Genomic DNA, 25,052 nt, shown 5'->3' on the forward strand with positions numbered 1-25,052 from the left:
ATTTGGAAGAAAATAATGTGAAGGCAAGGATCCAGAAAAACTCCAAGAGATTCATGAAAAAATGGAAACATACCATTCTTTATTTTCTCCATTAATTTTTCTCTAGTGAAAGCAATATTTGTCTTCTTTCACAACATGATAGATGTGGAAATATGGTTATATGATAATATATGTGCAACCTATATCATATTACCTGACTTCTTGGGGAGGGGGAAATGGTAGGGGAAAGAGAGAACATGAATTACAAAATATCAGAAAACAAATATTGAAAATTATATTGACATGCAATCTGGAGAAATTATTAACATTTAAAAACATTAAAAACATATAAAATATTTTAAAAACAAAAAACAAAGAAGGAAATCATCTTAATCAACTGGAAAAAATCACATGTTCTAGTGTGCATTGAAATGAGTAATGCTGTTACTTTAGTATGAAAAAATGAATTGTATTGAAACACAAATTTTGCAGGTACCACCAGTGGAATGTCTTAGAATGTGGTAAGGGGCTATGATGAAATATGAAAGAAAAAAAAAGTTGCATGTTTAACAACACTTAATACATTTATGATCTATAGGGATTTAGCTAGTGATAATAAAGAAATACAAGATATAGACCTCTGCCTAGTAAATTTATAATCTAATTTTAGAAGTATTATGAAATATACTTTTATTGTCATAAAAAGTGATATGTAGGTGCGTTTATATATATATGTATGTGTGTGTGTGTGTAAGCATAAATGAGGGCAAATCAATAATGTTGTAACTGCTGAAATAAATATTGAGGGAAGATATTCCAAGTTAATTAGATCTGCAAAGAGAGACGAAGTGGTGGGAAAGGACAAATGAAGAAGTAAAATATTTCAACATTGTCACAATATTGAGGGAATGAAATATCTCTGTACCTTCAGGGAACAAAGTAATTTACAGTACCCACTTTTCCATCACTCTTTATGGTGAACTATGATACTTTGAAAAACTAGAACTGGAGGAAATAAACATAGATTTCCTTAAGCTAACAGCAAATGCATTAGGACATGGCTGAAAGAGAAGAAATAAAAATGTGTGATTCAATACAGTAAATTTGTTATGGTTAAGAGTATTGAGGAAATTTTGTAAAGTAGCTTACCCACTTGATGTAATTTTATTACAAGTGTTTTCCCACATCTAATACACCAGATAAATTATTACAGAAGTTTGCCATTTTCAAAGTGTGCAACTGCTAAATTTCTTTAAACCCTGGGTGATCTTTCAGAGTCAAATACACTGAAGTTTATCAAGTTTTACAATTTGGATAAATAGCAAATAATCATGACTATCCAGTTATTTTTTTCAATTTCAATATGAGTGTTTCTTAAAAAAAGTCCTAAAGAGTTAATGAATTCAAGTGACTAAAATCTTCACCATTTTGGACTAATTTTGGGAAGATCAATCTGAATTTTAGAGTATTTTGAATGAAAATTATTACTCTAAAATAAGTTTAGTAAAATGAAGGAAGTGAAGCAATCCTACTTAAAATAATATGAATTGATAAAGATGTAATGAGCACATCAGAGCTTCCGTTAAAGTCATGTTTGTAAATAGGTGCCTCTTAAGTGAACATTCCCATAATGATTCTGTTTATACTGATAATCAATTTAGCAAACAATTCTTTATAGTAGAAAAGGTATATAGCAGTCTATTTCCTTAAACCTTTTTTGAAAAGATAGGTAGTGTAGTAGCACAGTGCGTAGGTGACAGTCCTGGAGTCAGGAAGACCTGAATTCAAATTCTGCTACAGTTTATATAACTCCAGGAAAATTATTTAATCTCTATTTAACTTAATCGACTGGAGAAGGAAATGCCAAACCACTGTTATTTTTGTCAAGAAAATACTATGGACAATATTGACATATCATTTTCCAGGGGTCACAGAGAGTCTCAGAAACAAGTGAATGACTGAACAAGAACAACCTTGAATAATAAATACTTGATTGGTGAACATTTTGATCAAATAGTATACTGCCTTCTCCCCAAACCTACCCTGGACCATTTCTATCTCTCCTCTCCCATCCTTATTCAGTATTGCCACCGGCTACTTCTACTATTCTACACTATTTAAAAAATACTCTTTTATGGTAACTAGGTTCTGTTTCTGTTCCCCAGTGGCATCAGAGCCATGTACTGGGACCTGGTTTACTGTCTCTTCAATCCTCAAACGAAGTCAATGCTACATGCATTTTTTCTTGATCCTTCTCTCTGTGTGCACAGAATAAAGATTTCAAATCACTCAAAAGGTGCCATACTTTAAAGCCTATGAGATTCTGCTTGATTTAAGTTCTGTGCTGCTCCATGAAGAAAAACAGGATGAATCCTTTATTCTACATTTAAAAGAACCAAGGCTTTTCAGAGATGGTGGCTTCTTCAACATAAAAATGAGAAATAACTAGTGTTGGTTAGAAATGGAATTTTAGCAGGTTTGCTAACTGATGAAATTATACACTTGTTTTAGAGACTTTGACATGCAAACACTTTAATTTCCCTGTTGTTTCCTTAGAAATTTTTAGAACCAACTGCACACATTCCTACTAGATGAAAATACTGTCTTCAGAATCTGTTTCCTAACTTTGGACTAGTTTCACTACAGAATGTTTTGCTTGTTTTGTCTTGTCAAAAACTTAGGGGAAGAAATTGAAAATAGTTTGGAGAAAGAATGAGAAGATAACAGTAAAAAAAATCTGATCTAAAGGGAATTCATTTTGTCCCCTCCTATCTCGTGACTACTTCAGTGAATTTAGAGAGAGTTGTCAATAAAGTCATTTTTTTGCCAGCTTGGTAATGATATAATGGAAAAAGTGTATGACTTAGAGACAGAAAGATCTGAGTTCATATTTTCCTTCTAACAATTAATAAACTATGTGTGAATCTGACCAACTCACTTAACCTAGCTCATTCATCTTCAGTTATCTCCTTGGTAAAATGAAGCTAACAATAGCACTTACCTCAAAGGGTTTATTGGGAGCATCAAAATTTGTAATTTATGTAAAGTATTTTCATTTCTTTTAAAGTGCTCCATAAATATTAGCTGTTGTTGCTGGTGGTATTACAGTTTTCCATTTTGTGGGCACATGGCCTCTTTGGATTTTCTCTTTCTCACCTTTCCATTCATGTCAGATCCCTCATGGCATAGTTAAGGGCAGGAAGAAGCAACTGAACTTCCTTAATCTATGGCTACGGAATCGAAGCTTTGTTTTGTGCTTTCCATCTCAGACTTAGCAAAACCTACTACAGCAGCCTACCTTGTTGCAGGTGATGACATATTTGAGCAACAAGACTATGAAAATGATTTACAAAAGATAATGTAATCTAGGACTTATTGAAATATACTTCAAGTCTGGAATTCCATTAAATGACTGGATAATTCAAAATCACATTGCATTTTTCCTTTTGACTAGAACCAGTTGTTATTGGTTGTTCAGTCATTCAGTTTGATCCCATGGACCACAGAATGCCAGACTTTTCTTTCTTCCATAATGTCCATGTTGATTTTTTAGAAAAGATACCGGAGTAATTTGCCTTCTCCAGTGCATCGTATTTTGTCAGAACTCTCTACTATGAGTAACCCAGCATGGCATAATATATAGGTTCATTGAGTTATGAAGCTCTTTCACCAATGCAAGGCAGAGATCCAGAACTAACTTTATTTTAAATAAGTGTATCTTTGAATAATGTCAATTTTTTCCACTTCTTTGGTAAACATTCATCACTTACCAGTTTAATTCTACCAACAAAGTATTCTATGATTTCCAACCATGTAATAATAATAATGTTAGCTAATATCTTTATAGTATTTTAAAGCTGCAAAACCCTTCACCTAAATTATCTCATTTGATCCTTACAACAACTCTGTGAAGTAGGTGTTATTATGATTTCCATTTGACAAGTGAGGACACTGAACCTAAGAGATGCCAGGCAACTTATCCAGAGTAGTACACATCTAGAACAATGAATATTAGTTCTTCCTGGCTTCAAGTCCATCACTCTTTCCACCATGACAACTAGCTGCCTTGCAGCATTCAAATGAGCCAATAAACATTTATTAACTACCTACTATGTATCTGGACCTGTGCTAAGCCCTGGATTATAAGAATATTTTCTTGTTCAGTTGTTTCCCTTGTGTCTGATTTTTTGTGACTCCATCTGGGGTTTTCTTGGTAAAGATGCTAGAATGGTTTGACATTTCTTCCTCTAGATCATTTTAAAAATGAAGAACTGAGGCAAATAAGGTTAAATGATTTTCCAGTTTCACACAGCTAGTAAGTGACTGAGTTCAGTTTCACCGAGTTCTCTTGACTTCAGGCCTGGCACTCTATCCACTATACCACCTAGCTGCTTGGCATAATATACTGTGTTTGTGTGGGGAAAAAAAAGAAGATTGAGTTTTATTACTGTAGGCAACTTGAGAACTGCAAAATTTGGGTCAGACTGTCTTTGAGATTTCTTTCTATCTTTGATCTATTATTTTATGATCAATGAAAATTCTTTCCAGTTTCCTAAATATGATCCTACCAACTGTATCCCCCTTAATCAGCTCAGGTTCAAGTTTATGGGGAATTTTATACACTTTTACTGTAGTCTCTTATTGCTATTGTTGTTGATATTTATGAGATAAATGTCCTACTGTGTTTTTGCTTTCTAAATGTCTTAGAATTGGGGTTCAAGATAGATTAATCCCCTCAGCATTATTTTGCTCAGTGTTCTTACTAGAATGAGCTACCAGTACATTGTTCAGTCATTGCTATTTAAAACTTTGCCTCATTTTTAGGGGAATTGTATAAGCAGTTGTTCTCCTGCTTGGGAACAGAAATGAAGGCTGGCATACCCCCTTTCTGCAGACCATTCAAGTCCCATAGCCAAAATATTAGGTGCCTTTTGGACACTGTTAACCAATCCCCAGCAACCTAATTGAGGAAAAGACATCCAGGTCCTTTTATAACCAGAGTATAACAACATAGAAATCTCCAACAATATAACAGTACTAGGACTTTTGACAGCCTAGAAAGAAATCTGACATATGCTGCTCTGGTGAGATTGATTGTGCTACTGGTGTCTCTGACAGATCAGTTTACCTCTCAGTACAGTACAAAGAGACAGGCCTGCACAGTGTCAAACATTTCAAGAACTAAGAAAAAATGGAACTGACTTGCAGTTAAAGTTAGGAAGAGTTATATACTTTCTAAATTTGCCATCGATGGAACATTCCAGTTGCATTTGAATTTTATAGAACCGCAGAATCATAGAATTAGAACTAGAAGGGACTTCAGGGGTCCTTCGTGTCAACCGCCTCATTATAACAGAGAAATTATTAAAACTCAAGTAAAGAATTATCTAAGGTCATATTGCTACTAAGAAAACTAGGTTTTGAACTCAGATTTTGCAACTTGATGTATAGGGTCTTTTTGGGGGGATGGATGGCTTAGTTGACTCTGCATACATCTTACAATCTTCAATATTTTGTTAAATTTTTTCTCTGTAATGAATAAATTGATTATTTTGACTGAAATGTTAATACTTAGAATATAAATTCATTTTCATTTTTTTGATGACTGATTTATTTCATCTTTATTTCCAAAGCCTTTTCCCATCCTTCCCCAGAGACCTATACATTGTAATAGAATAAAAAAATAAAAATAAATTAAAAAGTTTGTCAAAAATTACCAGTGTAAGGCAGCTGGGTAGCTCAGTGGATTGAGAGTCAGGCCTAGATTTGGGAGGTCCTAGGTTCAAATCTGGCCTCAGACACTTTCCAGCTGTGTGACCCTGAGCAAGTCATTTGACCCCCATTGCCCACCACTCTTCCACTTATGAGCCAATTCACAGAAGTTAAGGGTTTAAAAAAAATTACCAGGGTATCAATTAAGTCTAATATTATTCACACTGTCTAAAATGCAAGTTATACTACCCTGTAAATAAGGTAAGGAATTGTATTTTTCTTCTCTTCTTTAGATTTCTTTGGTCATTATAATTACCCAATGCTCCGTTTCATGGTGTTTTTGTGGTGGTGGTAGTAGTTAGTGGTAGTATTGCCATTTATGTTATTGTTGTCCTATGTTTTAATATATTAATGATTGTACTTACTTCAGTTTGTATCAGTTTACATGCCATCCTATGTTTCTCTGAATTCTTCAAATGCATAATTTCTTACAGCATAATAATATTCCAACATTCATAAAGCACATTTCAGTTAGACATTCCTCATTCAATGGCACTAACTTTGTTTCTAGTTCTTTTCTACTACAAACTATGCTAATTTGGATATTTTGGTATATAATGACTTTTCTTTTTGTCTTTGACTATTTTGGACTGTGAGTGTCATGATGGAATTTCTGAGTAAAATGGTTTGGGCAATTTGTTCACTTTCTTAGTATAATTCCACATTCGACACCTTTACCGATGGTATATTAATGTGCCTATTATTTTCGTCCAACATTCACATCTTTTGTCATCTTTGATAATTTTTTTAATGGGATGTGAAACCTCAGAGTTATGACGTGCCATCTTTTTATTAGTAGTGATTGCTTCTGCATATGATTTTCTTCCCCTCGGTTCTCCATTTAGTAGATATGGAACAATTCTAGGAGGAAAGAAAATTCTTGGTATATGTTTAGTGGCATGTATGTATACCTTGTATGATATTTTATAATATTATAGAATAGCAGAATAATATAGTGAGAAGAGAGCTAGCCTCAAGTTAGAAGGATAAGGGTTTATCTCTAGTCTATGACAGACATACTGGATTTGTGACCCTGTAAAAATTGATTGACTACTCTGTATCCCAAGGTGCATCTCCCTCCCCGAGCCACTGAAATTTCCTTACTCTTATGAAGTCATTTAACTTATGTGGACCTCAAGATATAATTGACATAGATTCAAGAAATGTCAACAAAAAATCCTCCTATACATGGTTTACACATTATGGGGAGAATTATATGCATATCTAAAAACTCATTCTTAAAATGATAACTGACTTTACTTAACAGTAATGACACATAACATAAGTATATTGTAATATAGTTATTTGTAAATCTGTTTTTTCTCTGATAGATCATAAGCTCCTTGATGTAATTAATTTTCTACTTTTTTCAATCAGAAAATTAAATTCCTTCTCCCTTCCTCACTCCCTCCATCTTTCTTCCTTTTTTCCTCTCTCTCTCTCTCTCTCTTTTCTCTCTCTATGTATACACACATGTGGGTATATGTGTTTATATATGTATGTATTTATGTTTGAAACTAACAGCTAACATTTTTAAAATACTGAAAAGGTTGCAAACATTTTATATCTGTTATATCTTTTGATCCTTCCTCCATTTTTGAATCAATAGATAAATGATTTTTGTGTTCTTGTCTGGTTACTGAAGACATAGTTGCAGTGTCAAGGTTTGCTTGTAAATATTGTTCCTTCAAGAGTTGAGCAAATTGACTTGTCTACAGAATGCCAGAAAAAAACTGGTTGAAGTTAAACATTCAGTCAATAAACCATTTGTTTTGTTGACATGTCGCCAAACAAACAATTTAGCCAGTTCTTTATCCCACCTCTCCTACTGAATTGACTGACTCTTTCAGTGACAAAGACGTTGTCTTAGAGATCATTGCTGTTTGATTCCTAGAAATTAAAAATAGCAAGAGATTTCATAGTTTTCTGCCAACACGTGTTTCTCTTCTCTTTAGCTTCATCTTGTTCTCTATCCTGTTGTGATCTGAAATTGGAAGGAGATCACTACCTGGGGACTGGGGGAAACAAAATCAGGTGCTTATGTTGATTTTCAGAAATTAAAAATAATGTTTTCACCAGTGATGATAGTGATTGAATTACCTTCCTTTTCTGAATTCCTTGTTAGCAACTTCTGAAAAAAAAGTGTCCTCTCTTTGCTGTATCCTGATTCCTATTCTTAATCTCAAGCCCTTCTATATTCTTCTGTAAACCCAGGAATCAATGATAGAATTACAGAACTTTAGAATTAGAAGAGACTTCCACAGCCATGGAATACAAACCACATGTAAACAAGATTCCTCTCTACATTACATGTAAGTTGTCTTTCTTGATTAGGAGCCCACCAAGAAAGGAGAACTAGTGATTTTTCAAGGCAGGTGAAACTAAGAATTGAACTAGTTCCCTGTTACTTCTGTCCTATAATTGTAATTCTATTCTCTGCACCCTCTTAGAAGAGTTCCATGCCACAATATGATGATATAGAATGCTTCAAATATTTGAAGACTGATTTTGTACCTCTAGCCTATGTGTATTTCCTCTAAATGTAAACTTATTTTGATCGTCTTAATCCTTCAAGCTACTGATTTCATTCTATTCTCCCTTTAATGCTCAATTTCTTTAAAAAATATTCTACACTTAGTCCCTTGACTTCATCATTATCATGTAGTCCTTAAGTATTTTCATTTTTTCTGCACTGCCCAGTCTGATAGCCTTCTAAATGTCATCAATATTCCCTTAGTCACTTAATCCAATATCTTTTTCTCAAGTCTTTGGAACATACCTTTGAAGGTCATTAAGGTTTCTATGACATTATATTCTTCCAGATCTATTTAACTCTCCAGCTTCCCTTTCTTGTTATCTCTCTTGCTACCTACTAAATCTGTCAATACCTAATCTTCACTTGTCCTTCTCTATCTTCTGCCTGGGCAAACTCATCTTGTCCTATGATTTGAATTACATTATAAGAATGACTCATAGTTGAATTAGGGAAGTCTGGAGTTCAAAGGATAGTATATTTACATTCAACAATATGGACATAAATTCGATGAGAAAATGTATCTTGTCTATTTCCAATAGTTTTGTAACTGTTTCTGCATCAGTTAGAGAACTCAAGAGTTTACTTATAAACTGAAGCATCTCAAACTATTTAGCTAATAAATTCAGTTGAGAAATAATTTTTATTTAAAAATTATTTTTCTAGATTCTCTCTAGCTATATAATTTGGTAAAAAAATAAATTAAACTACACATGAGAGGGCAAATATTTGAACTGATGACATGGTAATGAAGAATTATTCTGTTTGGTTTCAAATGGTTGAACTAGGACTAAAGTCTAGAAGAATTCTAAGTGGAGCTAGCAAAAACTGATTTGGGATGCCTTAAATAAGCTTCCCATATTATTGGCGTCTCAATCAATTAGCAAACATTTGGTTTCAGGCTTCAAAGGACTTAGCCTATTATTAGGGAAACAGCATATACAATATAAATCAATACAAAATATATACAACTTATGTACTAAATAATTTTGGAGTATATTAGCATAATCTGAGTGAAAATGCTCAATGACTATGTTTTCTTTGTTTGAGAAAGGAGTCTAGAATTTCAATTAGAATACCTTTCCCCACATTTATTATAACTCTATGGTTCTAAACTCTTGTGCCTAAAATTTAAATCTTTCTCCCCAAACCTTCAACTCTCTTTAGTTCTGAATTTCATTAATAAACATTAATATGTATTGTTTCCCATAATATAAATTATACAGTCATATTTGATGTCGCCTCTTTATTCTGCTATGTGCTATCAATAACTTTGGATATTATATATATATATTTTCTTCCATTACCTCATTCTTATTTGCAATGCCTCTAATTCAGGTCCTCAATGACTATCATTTGGACTATTATAGTGATTACTTAATAATCTCACTGCTTCCATTTTCTTCCATATTATCAAACATCTATATGTATCTGTGCACACAAAGGAGCTGTAAATTGATGATGCAATTATAGCATTTCAGAATTCATATTGGAAAGGACCTTAAAGACAATCTAGTCCAACCTCTTCACTTTGAAGGTGAGAAAACAGACACTTAGAGAGCTTAAATATTTTTCCAAACTTCACAGTTAGTAAGCAGAAGAGTTGTTATTCTAATCCAGGTACTCTGAACTCAAATCCAGCATTCTTTCCACTATACCTTGGTACCTGATTAGTAATATTGAAGTACATGACATTTAAGAAAATTCACTAAACACTCAGTAACCCCAAGATGATTACAACTACAAAATCCCATATTTCTTTTCTTTTTTTTCCATACAATTGTTTTCCTGGTGATGTCATATAGCTGAGAATCATGATTCAGTGGAAAAAATACAAAATGGAGAAAAGGATGCTCTGTACCACTAACCTCACAGAGTTGTTTTAAGGTTAACATGAAATTGTGTGTATAAAGCGCTTTGTAATTATCAGTAATTATGATATTACTCAAATCTCATCTTAGACATCTACCTCTCTAATTCAAGGACTTATTATCTTTCTTCTTGGCAAGTACAATAATATTTTAATCGTTCCTTTTGGTTCCATTTTAGGCTCTTCCCTTTCCAATTGACCTTCCATGTAGCTACCTAAATAATCATTCAAAAACACCAGCCTAAGCGTGTCATACCTCTACTAAAAATTATTTAATCACTTCCTTTTTTCCATTAAGACTTATTGATATAGCTGTAGGCAATATAAAACACCTAGGAGTATACACAACAAAACAAACCCAGCCACTATATGAATATAGTTACAAAACACTTTTCACACAAAACACCAGATCTAAACAATTAGAAAAAACACCATTAGATGATAAACCAAGCCAATGTAATAAAAATGACAACTCTACCTTAATTAATTTACCAAATAAGTCTATATCAACCAAATTACCCAAAAATATTTCCAAGAGCTAGAAAAAGTAAACAAATTAATCTTAAAGAAAAGATTAAGACTATCAAGAGAATTAAAGAACAAGGTTTTTGCAGGATGGAGGCTTAGTAGTACCATATCTCAAACTATATTATAAAGCAGGAATCATCAAAACAATCTGATACTGGCGAAGAAATGGGGTAGTGGATCAATGAAATAGATTAGGAAATCAACACATAGTAGTTAATGATCACAGTAAACTACTATTCAATGAAGCCAAAAAAACTAATATATTGGGGGAAGAACACAATGTTTGACAAAAATTGTTGGGAAAACTGGAAAACAATAAGGCAGAGACTAGGAATAGACAAGCATCTCATACCACACAGCAAATTAAGTCAAAATGGATACTTGGTCTAGAAATATACAGGGGATACATTCAACAAATTAAGAGAATATTGAAAAGTTTGCCCATCATTCTTATGAATAAATTAAGACTTTATGACCAGACAAAACATAGAGAACATTAAGAAAAATGAAATGCATAATTTTGATTACATTGAACTAAAAAGTTTCTGTATAAACAAAACCAAAGCAACCAAGATAAGAATGCTAACAACAGATTGGGGGGAAATGTTATAGCAAATGTCTCTGACAAAGGCCTTATTTTTCAAATATATAGAGAACAGAATCAAATTTATAGGAATATGAAATACCCTCAATTGACAAATGGTCAAAGGATACAAAAAGGAGGTTTCCACATGAAGAAATTAAAAAGATCTATAGTCATATGAAGAAACACTCCAAATGGTTATTATTAGAGAAATGCAAATTAAAACAACTCCAAGGTACCACCTCATACCTATGCAAGAGGCTAATATGCCCAAAAGTGAAAATGATGAATGTTAGAGGGTGTGTGAGAAAACTGAGATACTAATGCTTTATTGGTGGAACTGTGAACTGATACAAAGGTTTTGGAGAGCAATTTGGAACCACAACCAAAGGTCTATAAAACCTTTACATATACTTTGATCCAGAAATATCACTACAGAGATTATACCCCAAAGAGATTAGAGATAAAACACAAGGGTCTACTTGCACAAAATATTTTTAAGAGCTCTTTTTATAGTGTCAAAGAATTAGAAAATGAGGTAGTGCCTATCAGTTGGTGAATGGTGCAACAATAAATAGAATATGGTTGTAATGAAAAATTATTTAGCCATAATAAGTGATGAGCAGGATGAGTTCAGAAAACCTAGAAGAATTTAAATGAATTGATGCAAGTAAAGTGAGCAGAAACAGGAGAAGAGAGTATACAGTAACAGAAATATTATATGATAATCAGCTGTATAGGATTAAACTATTATCAGCAAAACAAGATACCTCATGGGCATCATTATTTTTTTTAAATGCTATTCACAGCTGAAGAAAAAAACTATTGGAATCTGATTGCAGATCAAAGTATGTAATCTTTCACTTAATTTCCTTAATGAGTTTTTAATTATATATGTAATATATTCAGAATATTCATTTCCTTAGGGAAGTTAAGAGGGAGGGAGAGAATCTGAATCACAAAATGTCAGAAAGCAATTATCAAAAATAGCTTCCATATGTAATTAAAAATAAATTTCAATAAAAGAATATGAATGGCCAGGAAAAAAAGTAATTGCCATATTGACTAACTTATATAGTTAGAAAAAACTGAGGGGGAAAAAGCTATTGTTTCATGTAAATATGTCATTTTACACTTCCAGCCATGTGTGACTGTTATGTTTGTTTTGCCATTCTGTCGGTGGACAACTACTTAAAAACACTCCTCTGACTCACTACTTCTTTCTTTTTAGGTGTGTGTATATATATATATATATATATATCTTTTTCTCTTCTGATAAGATATTTCTGTAGGTCATACTTTGGAGAAGTGCTGTTTTTCTACCTATAGATAAAAATGTTACTATTTTAAAGTATTCAAAGAATTTTCCCTCTTTTATATATTTTTAATCCTAGAAGTAAACATTTGCCATTGGAATTGGAAACAAAACAAAACAAAATATTATAGAGATTAAATATTTTCTCCAGATAAAGTCTAAATCAAACACCAATTCCTTTTTCATGAAAATGTCATTTTCAGAGGAGAAGAGATGGAAGTTATTGGAACAGAGCTGTATGAAAAATGGGATGTTTCTAGGATCCTATTAATAGCTATTGCCCATCACCTCCTGGAATAAAATCACCTGAGAAATGGTTCATACACTGAAAACTCTCAGAGGTTATTTACTTGATCCAAGATAGAATTGTGGAGCAGCTGGGATCTTTGGTACATGATAACACATATTTTTAAAACCTCTTTCCATGAATCCAAGATTAAAATAAAAGATGTGATGTATTACCTCTGACAGACTGGTGATGATATACAGCATGTTTCCCAAAATCTTGTGGTGGTGACACGTTCTTAATTTTCATACTCGATGGTTTTCTTATCACTTTGTTTGTGTGTGTCTGTGTGTCTGTGTGTTTTAGTGTGTTTATATGGTATGATCAAGAATGGAAGTAAAGAAAGTAATAGTATGAGGCTGTGCATTTCTGTGGCTAGAGTATTTTGCATTTCCTCCTGTAAGAAAATCTAAAACTTTTATATTCAATCATTGAATTAGTAATCTCACAAAATAACTATGCTTTAAGGTCTCAGATTAAGCATTTGGGTTACTGAATATAACTGCTTCAGAACAATAATCTTAAGATTTAAATAAACTCAAGATCCTCCAGATATAACTTTAGTAAAATTAGTACTCTGCCTATCACTTTTTAGTTATTCTCTGCCTTAAGCCACTGTATATAGCAGGGATTCTTAACCATTTTTGTGTCATGTTCTCATTTATTAGACCAGTGAAGTGTATGGACCTCTTTTGACAATATTGTTTGTAAATGCATATTATACATATATATGTATACATATATATGAATAAAAGGACATAAACATATTACTATACAATTATCATACTATTATAAAAATTCTGACTAGTTTAAGTACTACTGATTTAAACTATCATAGGGTCATGAATTTCATCTTTATCTAAAGCACATAGCACATTAATGAGTAATATTTAATTGAACTGAATTAGATAATCTACTGTAAATTATTTTGGAAATGAGGAAATGGAGGCCAAGAAGATTTGAGATGATCGATGGAGAGTCAAATTAATGCTACATAGCAGAGCCACAATTTTGACTCATGTTATCTGATTTTAAATCCAAAGCTTTTTCTTATAAAAGTAATTTTTATTGTTTCATTTCATTAAACATTTCCCAATTACATATAAAACATTTGAAAATCATTTTTGAGTTCCCAATTCTCATCCTACCTTCTGTTCCTCCTTTTTTCTCAATAAGGAAATAATTTTATATTGATTATATATGTGAAGTCAATCAAAATATATTTCCATATTAGCCATATTGCAGAAGATATTACAGATAAACATAAAACAAGAAGAACAATGAATTAAAAAATATGCCTCTGGCTGCAGTCACAATTCATCTATTCTTCAATTCTCTCTGTGGAGGTGGGTAGTACTTTTCATCCTAAGTCCTTTGGCTGCCTTGATCAAAGAAAATGAAACTTTCATTGTTCATGTTTCATCATCCTTACAATTTTGCTATTACTGTTTAAAATATTCTCTTGGTTTTGCACACTTCACTTGTAAGAATTCATATAAATTTTTCGAGGATTTTTCTGAAACCATTTTACTCATCATTTCTTATAGGACAATAACATTCAGGCATAATCATGTACCACAGCTTGTTCAACCATTCCCCAGTTCATGAGCATCCACTCAATTCTTAATTCCTTGTCATCACAAAAAGAGGTGCTATTAATGTTTAATATGGAAAAAGCAAATAGATCTTTTATTTTTCCTTTCCTTGATCTCTTTGGAATACCACTTTTGGAAGTGGTATTTCTGGGTCAAAAGGTATTTATGTTTTAATAGTCCTTTGGACATAATTTCAGATTAATCTCCAGAATGATTAGACTAGAAATCAACCAACAATGAATTAATATCTCATTTTTTCTATATTCCTTATAGCATCTGACATTTCCATTTCTCTCAATTTTGCCAATCTGAAAGATGTGAGGTGACATCTCAAAGGTGTTTTAATTAGCATTTCTCTAATAAGGAGAGATTTACAGCATTTTTCATGCCTTAATTGATAACTTTGATTTCTATATCTGAAAATATTGTGTTTATATCTTTGACCAGTTATCAACCAGAGAATGGCTCTTGTTATTTGTCTCAGTTCCCCCTATATTTGAGAAATGAGGCCTTTATCAGATAACCTTTTAAATTCCCCAGTTTCCTGTTTTCTTTCTAGATCTGTTTGCTGAGGCAGCTAGCAAGCTTATTGGATAAAGAAGCCTAGATTCCAATCCAGAATCACACACTTCTTAACAGTGTGAACTTGACCCCATTTGCCTAGTCCTTAACACTTTTCTGCCTTGGACTTAGTATCAATTCTAAGACAGAAGGTAAGAATTAAAAATAATAAATAATATTGACTCCATTAATTTCCTTTGTGCCAAATCTGTTTAATTTCATACAGTCGAATTGATTTTTTCCCTTGATCCTCTCTATATCTTTTTTTGGTTATAAACTCTTATCTATAGATCAGAAAAGTACCTTTTTCCACATTTCCTTAATTTACATACGATATCATCTTTTTTTTAGCCATTTTGACTTTATCTTGGCACATGGTGTAAGATATTGAATGTCTATTCCTAGTTTCTGCAGAACTGCTTTCCTTTTTCCCCAATAGTTTCTGCCAGTTGTTAAGTTCTTAACCTCAAAGTTAGGATATTTGGATTTATCATACACTAGATTACTGTGACCATTTACTACTTTTTATTGTGCATCTAATTTTTCCAGAGATCTGCCAATCTATCTTGCAACCATTATAATATTGTTGCAATTGGTGCTTTAAAACATAATTTAAAATCTGTAGCTGCAAGCCATTAAAGTTATTTTTCATTGAATCTTTTGATATCCTTGACCTTTTGTTCTTCCATATGAATGTTGATATTTTCTCAAGCTTCATAAAACAATTATTTGGTACTTTGATTGCTTTGGCACTGAATATTTAAATTAATTAAAGTAGATTCTGCTCAAACCCTTTATTTTCACTCTATCTGAAGTTCAATTTTAAGTATGTCTCTTCTAAACAATATAGTATTGTATTTTGGTTTCTATTGCATTGTTCTGCTATCAGCTTCCATTATACAAGTGAGTTCATTCTATTTAAAAATCATTATTATGATTACTTACTGTGCATTTCCCTACATCTTCTTTTCTTTTCTTTTTTTGTTCTTTTTTATCTTGTCCCTCTACTAAAGTTTTATTTTTATCTTTTCTGACCATTTGTTCTTTTTTTTTTAACCATCCCACTTGGGCAAGATAGATTTCTATTACTAATTGAGTATGACTATATATATATATATGTATATATATATATATTTTCCCTCTTTGAAACAATTTAGATGTAAGTGAGATTCAAGTATTAACTCCCCCCACCATTTTTATCCTTCACTGTAAAAAGTGTTTACTTGTATGCTTCTTTATTTTAACACTTTGAAAAAACACTCAAAAATTTATATCAATTCTTATAAAATGAGATGAGCAGAACCAAGAGAATATTGCAATACTGCTCCGCAGGGCTCCAGTACCATCATGTCTGTAAATGTTGCTCTTTGCCTTTGAACAAAGACCCCAAGATGGGTAGAGGAAATGGAGCTGCAAAACAGAATCTGGTCCTGCATCCAGTGCTAGCACAGGAAAACCCTTTAGTCTCATTCTGACAAGTTGCCAGGCCCCCTTACCATCTCTGGTTTGGGGGTTCCCAGACATCACCTCGTCCCACAATTGATGTTTCATCTGCAGAGGCTCAGGGCCAGCTTCCATGTCCATGCCATGGATGGCTCTTTCTGACTTGCCAAGTTGCCTTAGGTCTAGAAGATTATGTCACTCTGAACTTTTTGTTGGCTCTTTCACTCCGGAATTTGATTTGAGGTGTTATTTAAAAGTTTTTTGGAGCAGAGTGTTGTGGGGGATCAAGTGAGTAATTTTTCTACTTTGGCATCTTAGTTCTGCCCCCAGCTTCACAGGATGTAGAATTTAAAGTGTCATCAAGTATGTGGTCCTCACTTTTCACATGATGAAGCTAGTACCCAAAGAAAAAATGCCTTGATCAAGATCACTTGGTTAATCCAATATTTGGATTTTCTGACCCCAAATCCAGTGCTTTTTCTGTTGTTCAACAAAATATTTGTTTTGAATTAATAGAGATCTTCAATGTGCAGTTTTTCACTGCTAAAACTTCATATCTTTTCCTGGAAATGTGTTTAATTCAATAAGTATAATTTTTACTTTTTGTTTTCTTTTCCCCCAATTACATGTAAAAATAGGTTCCAACATTTAAAAAAAATTGAGGCCCTTATTCTCTCCCTCTCTGCCCTCTTACCCCTGAGATGGCGGAAAGTCTCATATAGATTTTGCATGTACAATCATGTAAACATTTTTTCCCCTTAATCTTTTTGTGGAAGGAAGCTAGAATAAAAAAAAATTGCTTTGTTCTGAATTCAGACTCTATCCTTTTCTGGAAGCAGATGGTAATTTTTATCATGAGGCTTTTGAGATTGTGTTGTATCATAGTATCAATGAGAATAGCTAAGTCATGCAAAACTGTCATTGTACAATATTCTTAACATATTGTGTACAATGTTCTCCTAGTTCTGATCATTTCACTCTGCTTCACAGTGGAAAGATGTGTAAGTCTTTCCAGAATTTTTTGAGTGCCTCTTACTCCTCTTTGTTTACAGTACAATAGTATTTTATTAAAATCAGATAGTATAATTTAACCTTTTGATGGATATCTTCTCACTTTTTCAATTATTTGTCCCCTCAAAGAGAACTTAAATATTTTTGTACATTTAAGTCCCTCAATTTTTTGTTTTTATCTCTGGATTAAAAAGCTAACGACCTCTTTTTTGGGAGAAGTATTACTTTTCCAAACTATTTCCCTTTTTTGTTTCTGACCACCATCTCATCTAATTTGACTTATTTTTCCTATCAATCTCATCTCCCTTCTCTTTTTCCCTTCCCCTATTATTTTTATATAGGGTAAGATAGATATTTATATCTTATTGGTTGTATGTTCTTCCATCATTCAGATAATTCTGATGAGAGTAAGGTTGATGTGCTCCCTTCCCCATATCCCCCATCTTCCTCTCCACTGTAAAAGTTCTTTCATGTCTTTTTTGTGCATTGTTATCCCATTTTATTTTCCCTTCCCTCTCCTCTTAACACATTCCTCATTTTCAATACTTAATTTTATTTTATTTTTATATCATCCCATCATATTCAACTCACACCTTTGCCCTAAGTCTATATATACTCCTTCTTACTGCCCTAATAATAATAAAGTTTTTAAGTTACTAGAATCATCTTCCCATGTAAGTATATAAACATTGATTATCTTTTGAGTTCTCTTTCTTTTTTACTTCTTTATGCTTCTCTTGAATATTGTATTTGAGAGACAAATATTCCATTCAATTCTTGTTTTTTCATCAAGAATGTTTGAAGGTCCTCTATTTCATTGGATACCCATTTTTACCTCTAAGTAATTGATTATGTCTCATTTTGCTGGGCAAATAATTCTTGGTTGAAGTCCTAACTTCTTTGCCCTCTCGAATTTCCAGAGACTTATTCTTTAATGTAGAAGCAGCTAAAGCTTGTGTTATCTTAACTGTGGCTCTACAATATTTAAATTATTTCCTTATGGTTTCTTCCAAGATTTTCTACTTGTCCTGGGATTTCTGGAATTTGACAAAAATATTCCTTGGAGTTATACTTTTGAGATCTTTTTCATGAGGTGATGGTATATTAATTCTACTTCCATTAAAAACCCTTTATTTCTAAAACACTATGACACGTATCCATAATCATTTCTTGAAAAATTATCTCTGAGTTCTTTATTTGATTATGGCTTTAATATAGTCAAATAATTCTTAGATTAGCTCTCCTGGACTTGTTTTCCAGGCCAGTTGTTTTTCCAGCAAGATATTTCACATTTTTTCTATTATTTTTTTTACTTCATTTGATAGTTTCTTGATGTGTCACGGAGTCATTAGCTTCCATTTGCCCAATTCTAATTCTTAAGACATCATTTTCTTGAGTGAACTTTCATACCTCCTTTTCTATTTGACGAATTTTCCTTTTTAAAATATTTCTTTTCCTCAGTGAATATTTGTTCCACTTTCTCCATAAAGGCCAATTCTACCTTTAAAAATTATTTTCAGGGGGCAGCTGGGTAGCTCAGTGGATTAAGAGTCAGGCCTAGAGACAGCAGGTCCTAGGTTCAAATCCGGCCTCAGACACTTCCCAGCTGTGTGACCCTGGGCAAGTCACTTGACCCCCATTGCCTACCCTTACCAATCTTCCACCTATAAGTCAATACACAAGAGTTAAGGGTTAAAAATTAAAAAAAATTATTTTCTTCAGTGCATTTTTGTACAAAATTTTCCATGTGGCAATTCTGCTTTTTAAGGGATAGCTTCATTGGATTTTTGTGGCTCATTAACCAATTGTCCTTATTCTGTTTTTTAAAGTGCTAACTTCTCTTGCATTTTTTTAGTTCTTCCTTTAGCAAGCTGTTGACTCCATTCTCATAATTTTCCTGGATCATTCTAATTTTTTCCCAATTTTTCTTCTACCTTTCATTTAATTTATCAAATCCATTAAGGTCTCTTTCATTAATTCTTTTTGGACTTGAGAACAATTCATATTTTTCTTATAGGCTTTCAATACAGCATGATGATTTTGTTTTCTTCCAAGTTTTTTGTGTTTTGGTCTTCCATGTCACCACAATAAATATCTATGTTGTTAACTGTTAGTATTGGGCTCTGTAAATATGATGAAGGGAGCATTTTTCAAGCTTCCAATTCTTTTTTTTTTTTGTGACTACCTTCAGAGCCAGCTCTGAAGATCTATAAGTTTTCAGTTCTATCAAGGTGGTATGATCTAAGGAGAGATGTATTTAATACCCTCCTGGCCAATGGTCTGGTCTGTGAGTAACCACAAGCATTCTTTTATGGCTTGGAACTGTGACCATAGTGCCCTGCTCTCCTGTCACTGCAAGTGGTGATGTCTATTAATGTTCCTCCCTCCGTGAGACCTGGACCCAGGAGTGCAATCTAGTTTTGTATATGGGCATTATGACAATGACCTTGTAGCTGGAGCCAGCAGTGAGACTGCTGTAATCTCCTTCTTACCATTCATCTGGTCCTTCCTTTTCATCTCTGACTGAGAGTTCTGGAAGCCTTTGTTGCTGACTCAGATGCCCCAAAGACTTGTTGCCGTGGTGGAGCTTGCCTCAGCGTGCTGTTTTGTCCTTCTCCTCCACCCTGGTACAGTAGATCTTTTGTGCTAGCTTTCTAAGTAGCTTTTGGCTGAAGAAAATTATTTCACTTCATCTCTTTGGGTGTTATACTGTTCTAGAATTCATTTTGTGGTGCTATAGTTTTTAAACGGTGATTTGACAGAGATTAAGTGGGTCTCTGTACTATCTCCACCATATTGGCTCTACCTCCTGACCGTATTTAAATAGAACTTAAAAGGAAGTATAATTCTGGGAATGTAAGGTTCCTGTGGGCAGAGACAGCCTAGTACTGTTTCTTGTGCATAGTAGATATTTAATAGATCCTTGTGACTTTGAATGAGAAATTTTTCAAAACCTTTTTAGAAATACTAAATTTAAAAATCTTTAGAGATAGTAGGAAACCTAAAATAATAGATCACAGCCCCCTCATTTTTACTGAAACCAATCGAGTATAAGTGACTTACTCAGGGTACGCCACTATACCACAGATTTTGTTTTACCATAGATTATGGGCAGAAATTATAGTAAGAAAGGATTTTTATGAGAGAAATTGATTTCAAAAATACTATCAGAAACAGTGCCATGAAAACTCCAAAGGGGGAAAAAACACACAAAATTTTCACTAAGTACTAGCAGCACTTTGGCCAGAGCCCTCATTCAGTAATTATATTCTGCTTCCTTAATGCTTGCCTTGAAATTTTGTTTTTCTTTTCTTTTCATTCCATAACACTTATCTTTTGCCCTGTAGTATAGTGAGATAGCTGCTCTGTAGTTATCTCTTTGTATCATATGCCTTTTCTATCAATTTTAAAGTATCTTCAGTTATTTTGGATGAAAAAGTATCATGTATTATGAACTATATAATTATAATAATGTAGATGTGGATGCCATTGGATATATTGTCACAGATTATTTTTATTATCTTCACCTTTTAGAATTACTTGTTTCTTCAGGTTTGACCTCCTTTAGCATACCTTTCTTCCCTTCCTTTTTGTTAGTGTCTTCCGAATTTGTAATTACTTTTCATTGTTTCCATTTCAATTAGTATTTTACACATTTGTCTGGATACATCATTCCCCCCTCCCCCATTATGATGTTACCTCCCTGTGAATAATGAGTGTTTTTTGTAGACTTTATATCCTAAGCATTTAGCACAGTGACTGGAGAGTTCAAGGTATTACATAAATGCTTGTTAACATCAAGCTGAACCAAATGAGGCTATGCTACCCTCCTAGATTTAAAATTGAAAAAGACCTTGGAACTCATCTAATCTGATTTCTTCATTTTAGAAACAAGCAAATTGAGTACTGAAAGGGCTGTTACTTCCTTAAATTTACACAACTGTAAGTAACTTAGGATTTGATTCCAGGACTTTGGATACTAAATCCAATACCTTTTATACCCTACTTCTTTGTCATAGAAGCTTCCTTCTCAGTGTTTCCTCTTTTTGATTTCCTCTTTCCTTTTCTTTCTTAAATTGGATCTCTGTTCAGGGGAAAACTACATATCCTTAATGTCTTGCATTTATTTGATTTTATGTTTTTGAATTCTCCTCCTGTTATATTTTATGTTTTAAGGTTATTACAAATTAACTTTTTTGTGAGTTAATAACATATAGTATGGAAACTATAGCAGAAAATGTCTTTTTAAATGATTCATTTTAATATAAAATTGTGCATGATTCTTGAGATTGTAAATATTTAGGAGGAATGTTCATAATGATTGATATCCTCAAGAAAATATGTTTATTTCTTTTCCATAAATTGATTCAGAAAGTCCTTTCTTCCTATTTTGGGAGAAATTTTTATCTGGTATTCCTATACCTTACCATATTGTTGGTTAGTTTCTGAATTCTCATTTCATACTATACTCCCTCATCCTACTACTTAATTTTTTGGTATTACTTTTATTTTATTTTTTAAAAATATTTTATTTTCCTAATTACATGTAATAACAATTTTATCAATATACACTTTCCAAAATTATAAGATTCAAATTGTCTTCTTCCTTCCCTACTCCCAAATATTGTAAGCAATATGACCTGCATTATTCATGTGTCATCCTGCAAAACATACTTCCATGTTGGTCATTATTGTAAGAGAATATTCATATAATGCCCCAAAAACCCATAAATAAACTAACATAAAGAATGCATGCTTTAATCTGCATTCTGACTCCAATAGTTCTTTCTCTGGAGATGGATAGCATTCTCTGCCATAAGTCCTTCAGAATTATCCTGGATCATTGTATTGCTGAGAGTAGCTAAGTCTTTCACAGTTGACTCTTACATAACATTATTTATATGTATGTTGTTCTCTTAGTACTGCTTGTTTCACTCTGTATCAATTCATGTAGGTCTTTCCAGGGTTTTCTGAAATCATATTGTTCAGCATTTCTTTTAGCACAATAGTAATCCATCACCTTCATATACTATAATTTGTTCAACCATTCCTCAGTTGATGGACATCACCTCAATTTCTAATTTTTTGTCACTACAAAAGAGCAGCTATAAAGATCAAAGGGTATACATAGTTTTACAGCCCTTTGGGCATAGTTGCAAATTTCCCTCCAGAATGGTTGGATCAATTCACAACTCCACAATGTATTAGTGTCCCAATTTTGCCACAGTCCTTCCAACCTTTTTCACTTTCCATTACTGTCATATAAGTCAATTTGATAGGTGTGAGTTGGTACCTCAGAGTTATTTTCATTTGCATTTCTTTGATCAATAGTAATCGAGAACATATTTTTGTGTGATTATTAATAACTGTGATTTCTTCATTTCAAAACTGTCTATTAATATCATTTAACCTTTTGTAAATTGGTGGATGAATTATGTTCTTATAAATTTTATTTAGTTCTCTTTATATTTGAGTAATAAAACCTTTATCAGAGAAATATTCTATATAATTTTGGTTTCATTGTTTTGGTTTATACAAAACCTTTTAAATTTAATATAATGGAGAGAGCTGAGGTTCTACTGGCTGTGGACGGAGCCCTCAGGGCTCACCCGTGTCCACCAACCTCGAGAGTCATTACCTCCCTGGCTTGCTTTTCTCCTTTATCAGAGATGCCTTATTGTGAAAATTAAGCTAAGTCTTTGGGACATGGTTAAAAAAAAACTAGCAAGTGAAACATGCAATAAAAAACTGAAATCAACAGAAGAGGCTTATACTATATTCCATGATGGTGATGATCATTTTCACAGATCCTAAGAGAAAACAGAGAACAACTGAATACCTTTATCCATCTTTGATGACAAGGAAAATGGAAAAACTCAGGAGAGCAAGACTGAAACTACAGATTTGTTGAAACTTTTGAGGGTTGTAATCCCTTAAAATAGGCCAGATATTGAATCATTTCATTGGGAAGGCCTAGAGGATGCAAATTCTACAGTAGAATCCATGAACATCAACAGAATATCTAAATAACTATACTTATGTTTCTGAAAATATTAAAGAAATTAGAATGGAAAGAAATCACAAGTTATCTATCCCAGTTAGTGCAGAAGAAGTGGAATATAGCACAAGCAAAGCATTCATAGGACCTATTTACAAAAGTCCTGAGGAAAATAAACGAGATAAAAGAAAACATCACACAAAAAAAGTCACTGGTGGACTGGAAAACAAACAAAGCCTTTCTTCTAATAAACTGGATATAGATAATGAGTTATCTCAGTTTTACAAAGAAATTCAGGAGCTTGACAGTGAAAAAGAAGATTTGGAAGATAATTGCCAGGAATTTAAACCCACTCAGGAACAATTTAGTTTATGTGATCAAGGCCTTTACAATGAAAACTTAAAATCTGATGAAGAAAAGAAAGATACTTGGTTTAGTACTATACAATCACCTCCTGGTGTTGAGCAATATTTTAGTAAGGAGCCAGTTGGTTGGAATACTGAATATGCAACTAATGGACCAGTAGAACCTACATTTTTAAACAACCCAATTCCTTCCTTTAGGCCCGAATGGCAGTCATTGGAATCCTCTTTAGTTCCTCAAGGCCTTTTTCCTCCTGGATTTAATTATCATTTAAATGTTCAAAGATTTAACCCCTCTCCATCTCCGCCACCAAATGTTTTTCATGCTCCAGATGTTAAATTATGTGAAATGTACAATGGATATAATGTAAACAGTCGCTACACAAATTGGAATTGTCCAGCATTTGACCAGACTAACAGATATTCTGATTGTGATGGGAGTAATAGTAGCACACAGGCCTCTAGAAATGGATGTAATGAGCAAGATGGACGAGACAGTAATGGTTTCTGTGAAACAAGAGAAGAATCTTGGGAAGACCCTTCTTTATTCCAGATGGAAAAAACAGACAGGCTTTTACACCAGCAGTTTCATGAGGAAAAGCTAAAGAGGCTACTTATCCTGTTAAGAGGTCTGCCTGGATCAGGGAAAACAACACTGTCTCGTGTTCTTCTTGGTCAGAATCGTGGTGGCATTGTCTTCAGCACTGATGACTACTTTCGGCATCAAAATGGGTACACATATAATGTCAAACAACTTGGTGATGCTCATGACTGGAACTAGAGCAGAGCAAAGAAAGCTATTGACCAGGGAAGATCTCCAGTAATAATAGATAGCACTAATACTCAAGCTTGGGAAATGAAACCATATGTGGAAATGGCTATAGGCAAAGGATATCGAGTGGAGTTCCATGAACCAGAAACGTGGTGGAAATTTGATCCTGAAGAATTAGAAAAGAGGAATAAACATGGAGTGTCTCGTGAAAAGATTGCTCAGATGTTGGATCACTATGAATTTAAAATGTCCATCTCTATTGTAATGAATTCAGTGGAACCTCCACATAGAAGGTCTGAGAGGCTTCGAAGACAGAGGTGGGGAGGCTGTCTAGACTCATGGAATCACTTTGATGTTGCAAAATAACTAATATTCAGTTTGCTTTCGACTAAAACGAGCTTGTGGCTTACCTTTTAAAAAACAAATTGAGACTTTCTGGAGGTT

At 33.2% G+C, this 25,052-nt stretch overlaps 1 protein-coding gene and 1 pseudogene across 4 annotated transcripts in view; both read left to right on the forward strand.

The window, feature by feature from the left end:
- SPOCK3 (SPARC (osteonectin), cwcv and kazal like domains proteoglycan 3) overlaps window positions 1–25,052 on the forward strand; it is a 634,362-nt gene that overhangs the window by 51,544 nt on the left and 557,766 nt on the right. The window lies entirely within an intron of this gene.
- LOC123251711 lies at window positions 23,183–24,977 on the forward strand (annotated as a pseudogene).

This window comes from Gracilinanus agilis, chromosome 6, assembly GCF_016433145.1.
Source record: "Gracilinanus agilis isolate LMUSP501 chromosome 6, AgileGrace, whole genome shotgun sequence".
NCBI lineage: Eukaryota > Metazoa > Chordata > Mammalia > Didelphimorphia > Didelphidae > Gracilinanus > Gracilinanus agilis.